The sequence below is a fragment of the Zingiber officinale genome, unplaced genomic scaffold (assembly GCF_018446385.1).
Source record: "Zingiber officinale cultivar Zhangliang unplaced genomic scaffold, Zo_v1.1 ctg68, whole genome shotgun sequence".
Taxonomy (NCBI): Eukaryota; Viridiplantae; Streptophyta; class Magnoliopsida; order Zingiberales; family Zingiberaceae; genus Zingiber; species Zingiber officinale.
Genome location: NW_024589964.1, coordinates 754,073 through 768,533, shown reverse-complemented (window position 1 = coordinate 768,533; position 14,461 = coordinate 754,073). Strand labels below are relative to the sequence as shown.

At 44.2% G+C, this 14,461-nt stretch overlaps 2 non-coding genes across 2 annotated transcripts; both read right to left on the bottom strand.

Annotated features, from left to right (window-relative positions):
• Positions 1 to 11,551: 11,551 nt before the first annotated feature.
• Positions 11,552 to 11,626, bottom strand: TRNAP-UGG. The gene has a single exon. It is a non-coding gene; the product is annotated as a tRNA-Pro (tRNA).
• A 242-nt stretch (positions 11,627 to 11,868) lies between these two features.
• TRNAF-GAA lies at positions 11,869 to 11,942 on the bottom strand. Its single transcript has one exon. It is a non-coding gene; the product is annotated as a tRNA-Phe (tRNA).
• Between the last annotated feature and the right edge of the window lie 2,519 nt (positions 11,943 to 14,461).

Below are 14,461 nucleotides of genomic sequence, written 5' to 3'. Positions count from 1 at the left end.
CCACGATTCTTTACAGAAATGAGTAAGTTTCTAATTCATAGATTGCCCGAGAGGAAGTCGAAGTCTAAGGTGTTCAAGTGTTATTCCTTTTCGAGGTGTATTCAGTGAGCATCATCGGATGGGGCAGAAGATGTCGCAGTGGATTCACGCCTTCCTGCGAGTAGCAGTTAAGGAAGAAAAAAATGGGACTCCCTGCATCGAGCTTCTTGCCCTCCTAAACTCGCCAAAGAATTCTAAGAGTTTAGGGGCGGAGAGCTGAACGTAAGGGAAGGGGCGGAGAGCTGAACGTAAGGGAAGGGGCGGAGAGCTGAACGTAAGGGAAGGGGCGGAGAGCTGAACGTAAGGGAAGGGGCGGAGAGCTGAACGTAAGGGAAGGGGCGGAGAGCTGAACGTAAGGGAAGGGGCGGAGAGCTGAACGTAAGGGAAGGGGCGGAGAGCTGAACGTAAGGGAAGGGGCGGAGAGCTGAACGTAAGGGAAGGGGCGGAGAGCTGAACAAAAGTTGAATCCTTTGAACTTTTGGGGACGACTGACCTTGTATTCTGGTTAGAAGAGCTCCGGTGCTTTAGTTGCTTTGCTGCTTGACTCAATAGGAGTTCCAAGGTAGCAGCAACGCACACGCATTTCGATACCCCGTCGTTCTCACTCGGCCCTCTGGTTCTCGTGGATCTATGCTTTCGAAAGTCTCATCCAAGACAGATAAAGATAATCAGAATCAAGGCTGAGTATTCGATAACAGGGCTTTCATATTCAATAGTTGGAGTTTCCCCTATATAAGAGTTGCAACAATCTATTATTTGGGGTACAGAACCAGACCCAGAATCAGAGACTTTTCTTCTTCCTCATGGTAGTAAGCCTCTTGTACTAACCGCACTTAGAGCATTACTAACCCAAGCCGGGCATTAGCCAGAACCAGATAACTTAGGCTTGTTCACCCGTACCAACCTAGTCACAAGCCACCCCGGTAGGAATTAAGTGGTTTAGCTGGTAGGGCAATCTCTCGTGCAATCCTTGAACCTTCTGAGAGGAGTCATGTTCTTGGAGGTAGTGAACAAAGCCTCGGGGAAGAAGAAAAGAAGAACTAGATCGGGATAGGGTCTTCCTAGAGAGTGAACCCGGGTTCTGAGAGGGAACGCAAAGAGAACATCAAGATCGAGACCTCTTTCTAGTGGAAAACGTCGAAGGCCTCAATGGACCACTCCAAGCTTTGAGATTAGGCTTTGCAACATCCTAGTTCTGCCTACCGGGAAAGTAAAGTTGTACTGTACACAGAGGATTCGGTCTTGCAAGCAACCTGGATGTGTGGAACAGTTTTGATTTTGATCTTAATTGTTCAAAAAGACGAGGCGCGTAGCACAGTGCTGACCCGATGGGTACTGGGCTCCTTTCTAGCGTATTCTGGGCATGTAGCCTTGTTATTGCGTGACCATATATGGTAGTTTTGAAGGCTAGCTATATGGGCGTAGTGAGCGTATGTTGCTTGCAATACGAATGTAGTTTAGTTACGTGAGCCGAACTTAAGCTTCGTTTGCAAGTCAGTGCAGCGTATGTTGGTCGTAGTCGTCTCTGGTTACGTATATATGCTTGCCAACGACGTGCTATTGCAAACAAGCACTTTTCGATACAGGGACACGGAACACCCATCTCGATTACTTCCTGAACACCAATTTCTATCAAACAGGATTCAACTAGCAATCGGGGAAGATGTGATCGCGTGACGGTGAGATTATGAGAATGGTTTGAACCTTTCGAGGTAAGTCAAATAAGTAATATAATATAAGTAGGGAATGAAGAATCGCCCGCCGAATAAGAGTCAGAAAGATACGCTCTTTCGTCCGAAGAAGAAACTGAAGAATGAACCGGTACAGTAGCCCGCCATAAGAGCTAGAGCAAAGGCATAAGAGGAGCGAATGATAATGACGCGTAGCTCTGCTGGAGTTCTTTCCATATCAATAGCGGACCTTGCCAAAAGAAAGGTCTTTCGATCCTCGAGGCTCTTTCGGGGTTCAATTTAGAATCTTTCGTTCTTTCCACAACGATCGAAAAAGTAGCTGGCACGAAAGGCTAGTTTTCTTCGCGTCGCGTAGCGCTTCACCATGCTCCTTGCTGCACGCGCTATGGACTGCATAACCCCGAAGGAGAAACCTTTTCGCTTGATTGAATGCCTAATGCTAGAAATTACAAACATAAAAGGGGGATTGTATTTTTGACACATATCTAAGACAAGTCTATTCCATCATTAATAAGAGGGTTCACTCCAACTCAACTACCTTTGACTCAGAAGACCTCTAAATCCTTCTGGCTTTACTGGACGATCCCAATGCAAGACCTAAACCTAAGGAAGGCTATAGAAAGAGATTTAAGCAACCTTGTTGAAGCAAGATCCAGATATGGCTCATCTGCCAGAGCTAGTTCATCCGCACCATAGTTCTTCTTGAGGCTAGAGAGGTCTTCTCCGAGTAAGAGAGAAAGCTAAACCCTTGATTCGTCACATCATTTGAAACGGCACCTCTACCAGATTTTTGACAGATCCTTGGCTCGATAATGGCAGTCTATTGGACGCTGATCGTGCTATCATACTTATTATAGGAATCCCGATCTGCTAAGAATAATAGCTTTTCTATGAATTAGATTTTTTGCTTTATATAAGTAGTAGTTGATCCCGCGCTTGCCGCTTACATGATCCCACAACTTAGAAAGCATCGGGAATGGTCCTCCACACTTGAAGCTAAGAAATGCAGGATCTAATACTGGACAGCTTACGCATTCCGGACGTAGGAATGCAAGACCTGTCGCTTCTGATTGAGTTGAAAGCCCTTCCCGAGAGGGTTGGAAAGCTCGAGCGAAGCGAGAAGGAATGTTACGCTGAAATAAAGCGAAGGGGATGCGAAGACACCACAATCGCTAACCATCGAATCGGAAAGAGACCGCTTTCGTCTAGAGGGATTGATGTTAACTCGAAATTGAGTAAGAGACAAATCCAGTTTTTGAGGTGATGAAAGAAATACCTACCATACAAATGCTAGATAAGCCCGTCTGGGGAGTTAGAGTTAGGGAGTCATCCCTAACGTAACGGCTCAAGTCCGCTATTCCCGACCAAAGAAGGGAATAGAATAAGCACTTTTCTACTACTATGAATGTTTTATGGAATGGTGAGAAAACTACTTATTTTCAACCGTCAAGAGGGCTCCGTCAAGGTGACCCTTTGTCGCCGTATTTGTTTGTTCTTTGTCTTGAGAAGCTTTCTCATGCAGATGAATGAAGAGGTGAGGAAAGCAAATTGGAAGCCTCTTGCGCTTACTAGAACAGGTCCTTTCCTTTCTCATGTTTGCTTTGCAGACGATATAATGTTGTTTGGGGAAGCAAGTGAGGAACTGCTGCGAGTTATGATGGGGGTATTGGATTCTTTCTGTTCGGCTTCAGGGTCAAAGGTCAGCCTTCAAAAACCAAAATTCTTTGTTTCAAAAAATATATGCCATTCTCGAGCAGTGGCTTTGAGTTCTTCTTGTCAGATTCCCCTTACGTTACGGATCTTGGCAAATATCTTGGTGCGCCAATGATCCATGGAAGGGTGATTAAACAAACCTACAAAGATTTGATAAGCAGAATGCAAGCTCGGTTAGCTTTTTGGGAGAAAAACTTTCTATCAATGGCTGGTAGACTGATTCTTGTACAGTGAGTTTGATGCTCTATCCCGAATTACTTGATGCAAACCTTTGACTTACCTGATGGTGTTGTCCAAGAAATTAATAGAATTCAATAGAATGATTCGTGGCTTCTTATGGGGTGAGACTAGTGGTGTTAGGAAAATTCATTCTATTGCATGGGAAAGAGTTTGCTTACCTAAGGAGCAAGGTGGTCTTAATGTGAGAGATACGCGTAAGGTGAATTTGGCTCTTTTAGCAAAGTTGGGATGGCAGATTCTCTCTAATAAAAATTCCTTGTGGATTGAAGCAGTTAAGAAGAAATATTTGAAGAATGAGAATTGAGTTTCGGTCTCTACTACAAGCTCTTGTTCTAGCACTTGGAGAAGTATCTTGAAAGGGCGTTCTGTCCTTGAGCAGGGGCTTGGAAAATTGGTGAGGAGTGGGAAGTCTACAAAGTTTTGGTTGGATTCATGGCTGCCATGTGGCCCTCTATTACCTCATGCAAAAGTGGTGATTGAGTGGGCAACATGTTGCTGAAGATTGATTTAGAGAAGGCTTATGACCGTATTAGTTGGCACTTTTTGCGTTGGGTGCTGATTGACTTGGGACTTCCTTCAACTCTCATTTCTCTTATTATGTTCTGTCTGACTTCTACAGAAATGAATTTTTTGTGGAATGGTGAAATGACTTCTTACTACAAACCATCTCGTGGATTGAGACAAGGCGATCCTTTGTCTCCATATCTTTTTGTTTTATGTCTTCAAAAGCTTGAAGATATGATTGAGATGGCTGTTCATTCGGGTGTTTGGAAACCTGTGGTGTTATCTCGGGGGGGGCCCACATATTTCTCATCTCTTTTTTGCAGATGATTTGATGTTCTTCGGTGAAGCTTCTAGTTCGCAATGCCAGACTATTATTGAGATTCTTGAGAAGTTCTGTTCCTTTTCGGGACAGCGTGTTAATTTTAAAAAGTGCCGTTTCTTTACCTCAGCTAATGTGCCTTCAAATGTCATTGCCGAACTTAAGGATGTATCTCTTTTTTGGCTCATTGCACTGATCTTGGTTTCTATCTGGGTGTCCCACCGGCCAGAGTGAATAAAAACACATACAAGCATCTTCTTGACAAGGTTAAAAGGAAGCTTAGTTCATGGAAAGCCAACCAATTCTCCTTGGCAGGAAGAGCAGTTCTTGTACAATCTGTAACAAGCAAATTGCATCTTATACAATGCAATCTACAAGACTACCTATTTCTGTTGCTAATGAAATTGATTCGATCAATAGGAAGTTCTTGTGGGGTTCCTCGGATGACAAAAGAATCATACCCTTGGTTAAGTGGGATGTGGTCTGTCAACCCAAGCTTCTTGGAGGTCTTGGCATTCGGAACTGAAGCTGTCATCCCTGCTGAGATCGGCATGCCCACCTATAGAACTTCTCAACCATTAACCGAAGAAAACGATCAGGCCTTGCGTGTCAATTTAGACTTTTCGAGGAAAGGCGAGACTTAGCCGCTGCTAGGATGGCTGCTCGGCAACAGCAAGTAGCCAGGCACTATAATTCCAGGGTTCGAGCTCGACGATTCCAGGTTGGCGATCTGGTGATGTGCAGTTGTGAAGCCAGTCGACCGGCAAGAGACCAGAACAAGCTGTCTCCTAATTGGGAAGGCCCATATCGTATTACTAAACTGGTAATGGAGCATATCACTTGGAGGTTCTGAAAGAAAAAGCAGCCAGAATTACCAGATGCTTGGGAAAAGATTGTAGTAAAGCCATTACTGTAGAGAATGAAGCCGGGAACGGCAGAATTTTGCTGATCTATAATATAACTATGACATTAACGAGATACAGAGATCTTTTATCTTGTAGCTGCTGGGACAAAAGAATTGAGAAAGATTTTCTTTCTCCAGTTCGAAAGATTATAACACTCAAACAATTCCCCCTTACTCTATTCCTTTATTCCTTTATAAGGTCAGGAATAGCGGTATAAAAGGCCTCAAACCAACTATCTGAGAGGAGATGTCTTTGAGAGCAGCTAAAGGAAGTGTCTAAACGCATTCCAGGACCATGGTTGGTCACCGGGGACTTCAACACAGTGAGGTTTTCGCCTGGTGGAAGATGAAAAAACAAAAAGCTTTAATCAAAATTATGCTACATAATTGAGGTAGTTACGAGCCTTTTCTCTCGGCGCATGATTAGCTCGTTTTGCTAATTTACTTTACGCCGTTCTCATGGCGAGGAAGAAGCAGCGCAAAACTGGGAAGCCTTTGACTCTAGAATCGAAGGATACTACGAGACCGTCATCGTCTACTCAATTTGAAGAGCAAAATCGAGGTGATGGAGAAGAAGAACTGGAGATTGAAAACTCTTCGACCTCCATTGTTGATCTGGTAGCTGTAGAGAAGACTGTGAATGAAGTGTCTGCTGCAGGTGATGAACCCAGCCAAAGTCAAGGAGGAAAGAAAGGGGAATGGGGATGGATCTGAGAGTACCTGGGCTGATCTCTTTAAATTTTTCAGGATTCGATCTGCAGATTGTGCACTGACGTTTGTCCCACCTACAGTGAATGAGGGAGTCAAGATCGCACGATTGAAACCAGAGTGCGAAGGAGGCGGAAAGGTGGAAATCGGCTTTAATTGGCTGTGTGTTAGGATTGACACAGAAGTTGGAGAGCTTTGCACTAAATAGATGGAAAGATCTGGGGTGAAAAGCTGTGCTAATGGTTAAACCAAATGTCTTCCTTTTCCTCTTTTCTTCTTCAGAAGGGAAGAATAGGGTCTTAGAAGAAGGGCCTCTATCTTTTGATCAAGATCCATTGATGCTTCGAGAATGACAAGAAAGGATGGAGATTCAAGTAGAAGCGTATAGAGTTCCCATCTGGATTCAATTACCATTGCTGCCATTTGAGTTTTGGAGTCCGGAAAGCCTGAGTGCGTAAGCTAGTCTTATTGGTCGCCCTCTGTTTACAGACCAATTCACTAGGATTCTTTCCTTCAGCTTTTGGGAAACATGAGGGATTGGCCTCGAAGCACGCACGCCCGGTGAACGAGGTTCGACCGGGCCAATGAGCACGTATATAGAGATTAAAGTCTCATGGCATCTCCTCCACACCTATATAATAGGCTGATTGATCAAGTCACCAAGCATCAAGATTGGGTCTTTTAGTAAACAAAACGGAGGACTAGATAGACTTTTTCTAAGTTCGTGGCCGAGAATCAAGCCTGGGGATCGAGGGCATCTTTCTGCGCCCAGAAAGCTCTAGAAAGGTCTACCAGGAGGCTAAATTCAGAGTTTTTTTCAGAGAGACCATAATCCATATCAACAGATGAAGACGCCTATACATTCTACACCAGCACCCAATGAGAGCGGGTAGAGAGTGTACCCCACTCCAGTTCAATTCTAGTTATCATGTTAAAGGTCATAGCAGTCACTTGAAGTGACCTTCGTTTATTTAAAAATGTTTTCAATACAATAAAAGAAAATCCTAAGAATTCGTTCTAAACCGATTGTTCAATTCGGCAGTAGGTATTGAAAAAAGCGGCTAAGAGGATAGGTACGAAGTTGCTCGTCAGATGAAAATTCTATGTTCAAAGGCTAGCTCCCGTTCCTAGGCTAAGGGCTCAACCGGCGAATCCCTTTCAAACCATGTTAGTACAGCATTCAGCCTGCGAAGGAGATTGTCAAAGAAGATTTTTGAATAGCAGTCTGATAGGCACCAATGGCAGGGTAAGAAGGAAAGTCACATTTAACCTTGGTTTCATCGAGGAAGGGGACGCCCAAAACCAGATTAGAGTGGGGAATGCTCATTTGTTAGGCACAGTCTAATTCAGCTCCGCTAAGGAGAAAGAGAGGAAAGACGCTATGCTTAGAGATAGTCTAGGGGTGGTACAGCTGATAGAAATCCCCACGGCCCATGAGTTCGCCAGGCCCAGACCACTCACTGCTGGCCCAAAAACTTATGTGAACGAACTAACATGATAAAGTCACTTCCCCGTAGACAAGGCAGAGTGAAGAGTTCCGCTGCTTTGAGTTATACTGCTCGGGTAGCTATTGAAGGTTCTGAGTTAAGCTGCTTGGATAGCTCTAATGGCTGCTTCTCCTTTAGAAAGAGTTCCTCTTTTTCCTCATAGCTGGTCCAAAAGGTCATGATGCAAGCTTTCCCAATCCTTGTTTACACATTTTCCGATACACCAAAAACCTCTCCGTAGAGGACTCATTTTACCTGCTGTTGATCCGTCGCCTTCCATCAGATTCGTGAAACCATCCTTTCTAAAATATAATAATAAGAAGATCGCTGTCTGCTGGGATCTAGTCCATAAAAGAAAGACCTTTTCTTGCGATATGCTTTGGCGGGGTTTCCCTTACTCAAAAAACTTTATATCTTTTGACTTTTCGCTTCTTCCCATTTTTTTCTATTGAAAGAACGGACTACAAGAAATTGAAAGGTATAGACTGATTCCCCCCCGTGGCAGTTGTCAAGAAAGAGTCTCTTACGGTTGTTCAAGAAGATCCCTAAAAAACTTCTGCTTTTAAGCGTCAGTTGTCTTCCGGAAGTGGAAGCAGTCCAAGTAAGAAGAAGGAAAATAAGCTAGAGTACTAGACTAAGTAAAATGAAGCAGCTCGATTGAGTCGACTTCAGGCTTCATATCTCTTTTCTCTCTTCCAAAAACTAAAGAGACAAGTTCTATTGGGGGCGTCGTGGGCTTTGTTTGCTCTTTCTTTTTGTTTTAGTAAGCAACAGAGTAAGACACCAGCAAAGCACTCTTTCTCAAGTTTTTGAAAATCGAAGCCGGCAAGGTTATAGAGTCGTTATTCAGTCATTCCCAGGCAGCAAAAGGGAAAGGGCTTGATCAAGTCAGTCTCACTATATAGGCAATTTCTTTCGCCTTCTTTTTCATTAGCTATATGCTAAACACATGCGAGCCGGACTCTAGTCAGAATCTAGGAATTTCTCTGTTTTTGCGCTCTACTCTAATAAAGGTCTTCGCAGCCTCTCTATTCTCTATTCCTTGTGTGGGCCTTCGCCGCAGCCATCGTGTTAACAGCTAAATTAAAGGACTAGCCCATAATCCTAATCTAGGGCCCGTACCTTTACTAAAGGACCAATAGCTAGCGGATATTTGATTAGAATCCTAAGTTCTAGTTATAGATTAGAGTGAGACTCTTAGTCAACTAGTTTGATTAGACTTCCATGCTAAAGAAAAGCGTTTGACGGCATGTTCCTGCGGTGCGTAAGCGGCAAAGATAGGCAATCGTGGCTCCTTTCACACTCAAGCGAGTGCGGTGGACACATCTTTCTGGCCAAGGGCTCCACCGGCGGATTAAGCATATGGGATATGTATGGCCCTCTATGGCAGCTGATGCATTAGCCTATGCTAAATCTTGCCAAGAGTTAATGCAAAGGCAAAGGCCTTCAAGGACCCAGTGCAGCGCATCTTCTGGGAGTGAAAGTGACTGAACTTAGTCCAGGGCGTCTTCCGTCCATTGCTCTAGTAAGGCTACATAAGGCTCTGCAAGACGTGATTAGATAATCAACCCGACTCGTCGAAGCGTTCGTTCGAGAGGCACTAAAGAGAAATCCGAAAGCTGGGCTTACAGCGCCTTGTTCTTGTCTGGAGAACATCTATCGGGAAATATCAATATCATAAGAGAAGATGCTCATCGCAGTTGAGATTGAGAAACCTTCTCTTTTACGAGGTTCTACAAGACCTCCGTTAACTTATCCAATTAAAAAAGTCGAGATTGGCTTTGTGTTCGGACAGGTTTCTTTCAAGGCTCGAATCTGCTAAGCGGATAGATATTCTAAAAAGAATGATTGAAGCTACTGCTGGAGTTCTGTTCTTAATGCTATAGTTCTGTTGTGGCGGGGGCGGGATTTGAACCTGCATTCTTCAGATCCTGAGCTTAGGGAAGACTTTCTACTGAAAGGCTGCGATGACATAAAGACCTTGAAAAGCGTTATAGTGGACTAACCCCAATCCCACACAGAGTCTTGAGTTTGATGATCGCAGAGTAAGAGGGCCAAGGAATCTACGCATATTCCCTTTCAATTAAACATCATCAAGATGATCTCTTTAGTTAGATAGGAATCCTCATTACCCTGCTTGCTCCCCTGGTGAAAGATTCTGAAGCTCCCCCAAAAAAGCGGAAATAGATTATGCATCGACATCGGCCGCGACGAGACAACTTCACTTTCCCTATCTAGAAAGCCATAGGCCTTGCTCTATCAAGACCGGGTCCAGCTTATTTAGAAGGAAGTCAAAAGAATCTTAGATGCCTTTCATTCACACTAGCCTTCTGACCCGTCGAGCGAGAGGAATTCCTTATTATAACGAACGAGCCTAAGCCTATGGTCTCTCGTAGCTGCACCCTGATTCACACTAGAATCCGCTGAACATTTAGGCATGATAAGCAGAACTCATTCTGCTGGATCTTATTCTACTTGATCGCTGAAATTCCCAATCAACATTGTAAAAGGCGCAATATTTCTCTCTTTTTTTTAAAGCTCCTAAGCAAATTGAAAGAAAGATAGACGTATATATACGAAAATGGATTAGTGTACCGTAGTAGAGAGATTTCTTTAGTAAAGGACCCCAAGCAAGAGAGCTCAGACCGGCATCATATCTTTTTCAAATAAGAACTGGAGCTCAACCGTTGACCAGACAACCGGCAAATACATTTTTACAGAAAGACCAAGCGTCATCCCTAGTTCATCTTTCCTTTAGCTTGTAAGAAAGACGTTCTTCCTAGCGGTCGAGACTCTTATCTCTTCTATCAATCAGTGATCTGATAAAAAGCTAGCATCGTCTACAAAATCATTCTGAACGAGATTCTCGCAGAATTCGCTCCATTCTACCTTAAGCAAAAGATCAAGATCCTATGCCTCTTCTTCTCAAGAGACCCACTCTGCCAATGCCGCAGGTATCTTCACACCTAAGTCAAGTAAGAACCTCCCTTAGGTTGTTGACTCGGGAGCTTCGAACCACATGGCCGGGTCAACTGACGACTTCTCTTATCTTTTAAACGATGTCGGTAATGTTTTCATTTCCCTTCTTTCTTTGCCTTAGCCCCATACTTGTATCCAAGTAAGTAAGTAAATAGAAATTACCATACTCTAAGGAGTAAGCAAGTAGAAATGACCTTAGAATCAAAAGTCAATTGCATTTGACTCTTTAGAGTAAGTGAGTATAAACTACCTTGTAAGCTAGTTCAAATCGAATTCCTCCCCATTTCGCTTTCTTCGCGAGTCGTTTCTTATCCGGATGGATGGATATAAATTTGCCTTATCGATGTCAGGACAGCCGAGTGAGTTTCAGTGCCCGTAAGAGGAGAAGTAGCTTTACCAAGAGCGGAAAACACAAACCCAATCGAATTGAGTATCTCAGATCACTCCACGCATTGCACACTCTTTTCATCCAAAAACGAATCTCGTAAGAGAAGAAAGATCGTAGCCAAGATGGAGATGCAAGCTTTCTTTCTGCTATTGGATGTCATAAGGTAACTCGCGGATTGGTCTTCATTGCGTACTAGCTTCAGTGGGAATAAGAAAGTGTTCCGTTATTTCAGTTGCTTTGCTTGGTCAACAACCAAAATCAGTTCTCGTTGAGTCCTGTATGTAATGTCTGTAATCCTTACCCACTGCCCGTAGGAGGATTACCCTTTCTGTAGGAAAGTGTTGGAAAAACTATAGTTGACTCTCACACTTTTTGTTTTGGGGGTAGCGGAGAAAAAATAGGCAAAAATTGAAAGAAAGATGAACAAAAGAAACGGATGTGACCTATCTTAGGTCCATAAGATACCACAGCTGAATAACCGAACCACGTCTACAAAATGTCAGTACCATGCAGCAATGTGCTTTTTTTTAAATCAGCCTTAATTAAGGCCTACGGGTCTGTGCACATCAGACCATCACATCAAGGTGACAGGATTCGAACCTATGGCCCTCTGTACCCAAAACAGATGCGCTGACCAGACTGCGCTACACCTCGTCTCACCCTCCGAAGCATATAGATCTACCCAATCGATGAAGAAAGAAAGAAATTTTATCCGAACTCGCTCACCTGGCACAAGGACGCGAGAACCAATCCGAGGTTTCAACCGCTTTTTTATAGTTTCTGCCTCCAGGGCGACGCCAAAAAGCCGTATAGTGCAGGAGCGCTCCATATTTTTTCCTCTTTTACTTGAATTTCAACCGGCTCGCTCCCGGCTACGTTCTTTCATAACCTTCGCCCGCTTAGAAGTGGATTCGAACCACTGACACAAGGATTTTCAGTCCTTTGCTCTAACCAGCTGAGCTACCTGAACCACTTTCCTAAAGTTTTCTTCATCGAATAGCGCCCTACCTTAGCACTTGACTAGTAAGGTAAGGCAAAAGTGCTTTACTAATGAGATAAGATATAGGGCTTTTTTCGCTTCTTCGTCAAGCTTTCGAGCAGCTCTTTCAACTGCCGCCTAATCTCCCAACATGCTCAAGAACCGAGAGACGTCCAGGTTCTGAAACAAAAAGACTGGTTGGAGAGGGACTCGGCCGGAGGTTCTGCAAGAAAGAAGTGCGTCCGGTCAAACAAAAACAACGCGCAACGGGCTCTCCGCTCCGTCTCACTAAGTAGTGCTATTCTGTCCCTCCGGGGGACTCCAACTCCACCCATGGTGCCTTTCTTTCATGTAATTTCGCCTTTAGTTACACTTCCGTGCCGGAGGAAATGGGATTCGAACCCATGATACAATTTTCTTGTATGTCGATTTAGCAAACCAATGCCTTAAGCCACTCAGCCATCCCTCCAAGTTCTTGATCGAAATTTGATGCGCGCCCGAAGGGCTATCTGATCCGCGTAAGCCGTAGCGCGCTAGCGCGCGAACTCTTCCTCTATGAGCGAGACTCTATCCCCAGCATCCAAGCCATCAAAATCTGCGGGCGAGGCCCATGAAGACCCACCACTGAATGATGAACTTTGCGCCTCCGACCCAGACGAATTTCATTCATATCTCTTTCGTCTGGTCGCCGGACTGTGATTCTTCTATTACATTACGGAGAAGTCAATTCTCGTCATGATCGATCCGCGTCCTACCGTAGTGCCCGGAGAACCTTAGCAAGGCAAAATACTTATGATGGTAAGAGTAAATGGCCTAAAGCCATAAAATACTTATGATGGCCAAAGAATACACATCAGTATTAATCTAAATGGCCTAAAGCCATAAAATACTTATGATGGGGGTTGGGTGTTGCTGTGGTTGCTGTTGTTGCTGTGGGCGAAGGAATGCTTCGTTGATTGCACGAGCTAGCCTGCAAGCAAGCTCCTTACTCACCTCTCTCTCTATAAAAAAAGCTCTCTCCGGAAAGCCTAACTTCTGAACCTCGGATTTCAGTCGAGATCTGTTAGAACCACAGGATAGGGGGGCTTGGCTACTCGAAGAGAGAAAGAAGGCGCTAGATTCGATCAGAGGCCGTGAGGCTTTCCCAGGCGAGTGAGGAAGGGGCTACGAGAAGGCTTAGTCTGAGCTGAGTCTATGGCTGATTGCTCAGCAGAATGTGATGAAAGGAGAAGGAAGGTGTGCGCGAAGAAAACGAAGGCCATTCCATATCCTTAGGTGCCAGTGTTATTGAACTAAATGTATCTTTTGATACCTTCTTCGCTAACGGAATTCTCCTTCAAAGGGTAAATACCGATAGGTAGAATCGTATCAACAGGTCACCTTTGGATGATCTTCTCATAATTTGAACTCAAAACTGAAACAATAGTCAATATTTGCTGCTATTCTTTCCATTTGTGCATTAACTTCAAGGCATCTTGTCTCATCGGGAGCTGCTGTCGGTAATATCTAATTTCTTTAGTTTCCCGGGGGCTAAGAGAGAATGATATCTGTTGAAGATTTCATCTGAACGATTAAGTTCCTTTCCTCAGAGGCAAGGCGCGACCCCTATGGGCGCTAATAGAAGTGATTTTTGAAAGGCAAGTGCCCTCACTCTCTTTCTGACACTAGGATGTTTTGTTCTACCCAAAGGGAACTGCTTTCTCGGGTAGAACCTACGGGGAGTAAGGCCATCTCCCGGATGATTTCCACTTTCACTTTTTGACAGTTGGTTGAGGAGAATCGGCTGCATTCCCAGTCTTGGAAAAGATGGATTGTACTCTGCTGGTTTTGAGCAAAATAGTAGCCAGCCGATAGTTGACTGGGAACGATCTTAAGAGGATCATTGCTTACTCGTTTTTCAATTCTTGCAGACAAGTAGATGGCTGCTGGTCTCCTTGGTAATAGATCGGATATTAGCCTTGAGTAGATGCCATGACTCATATATGGCTTGAAAAGGAACCCGGTAAACGGCGGCAGTCACTCTAACTGTCCTAAGGTAGCGAAATTCCTTGTCGCATCGTTCAGATGAAATCTTCAACAGATGAAATTCGAAGCTTCTTCAAGGCCTTTTTGCGACCGGAAGTTCGAAACCTTTCGGTCGTAGGAAAGAATACGAGCGGAACGAGATTGATCTCGCGGATTGGTCTTCATTGCGTACTAGCTTCGGTGGGAATAAGAAAAGTGCCACAATTTTGGCGGTCTTATTGGTCTTAGAAGCCGGTCTAAACGGGAAAGGAAATCTCTGAATCGGCTCCACGAAGTCTGAGTGAACACTCATGTCTTTTGGAGCTAGTGGCATAGATTGACTTTTCGTCTGCGGCAGATGCTGACCGACTTAAGTCAACAGTTTGCATAATGTTTTTAGGCAAAGCACTTAATACTGACACTGCCGAAGAAGCGGAGCGGATTCGGATGAGGCTGCTTATCGAATAGAGTAGCATCGCGAGAGAGGGTAAAATGCTTTTCCCTCT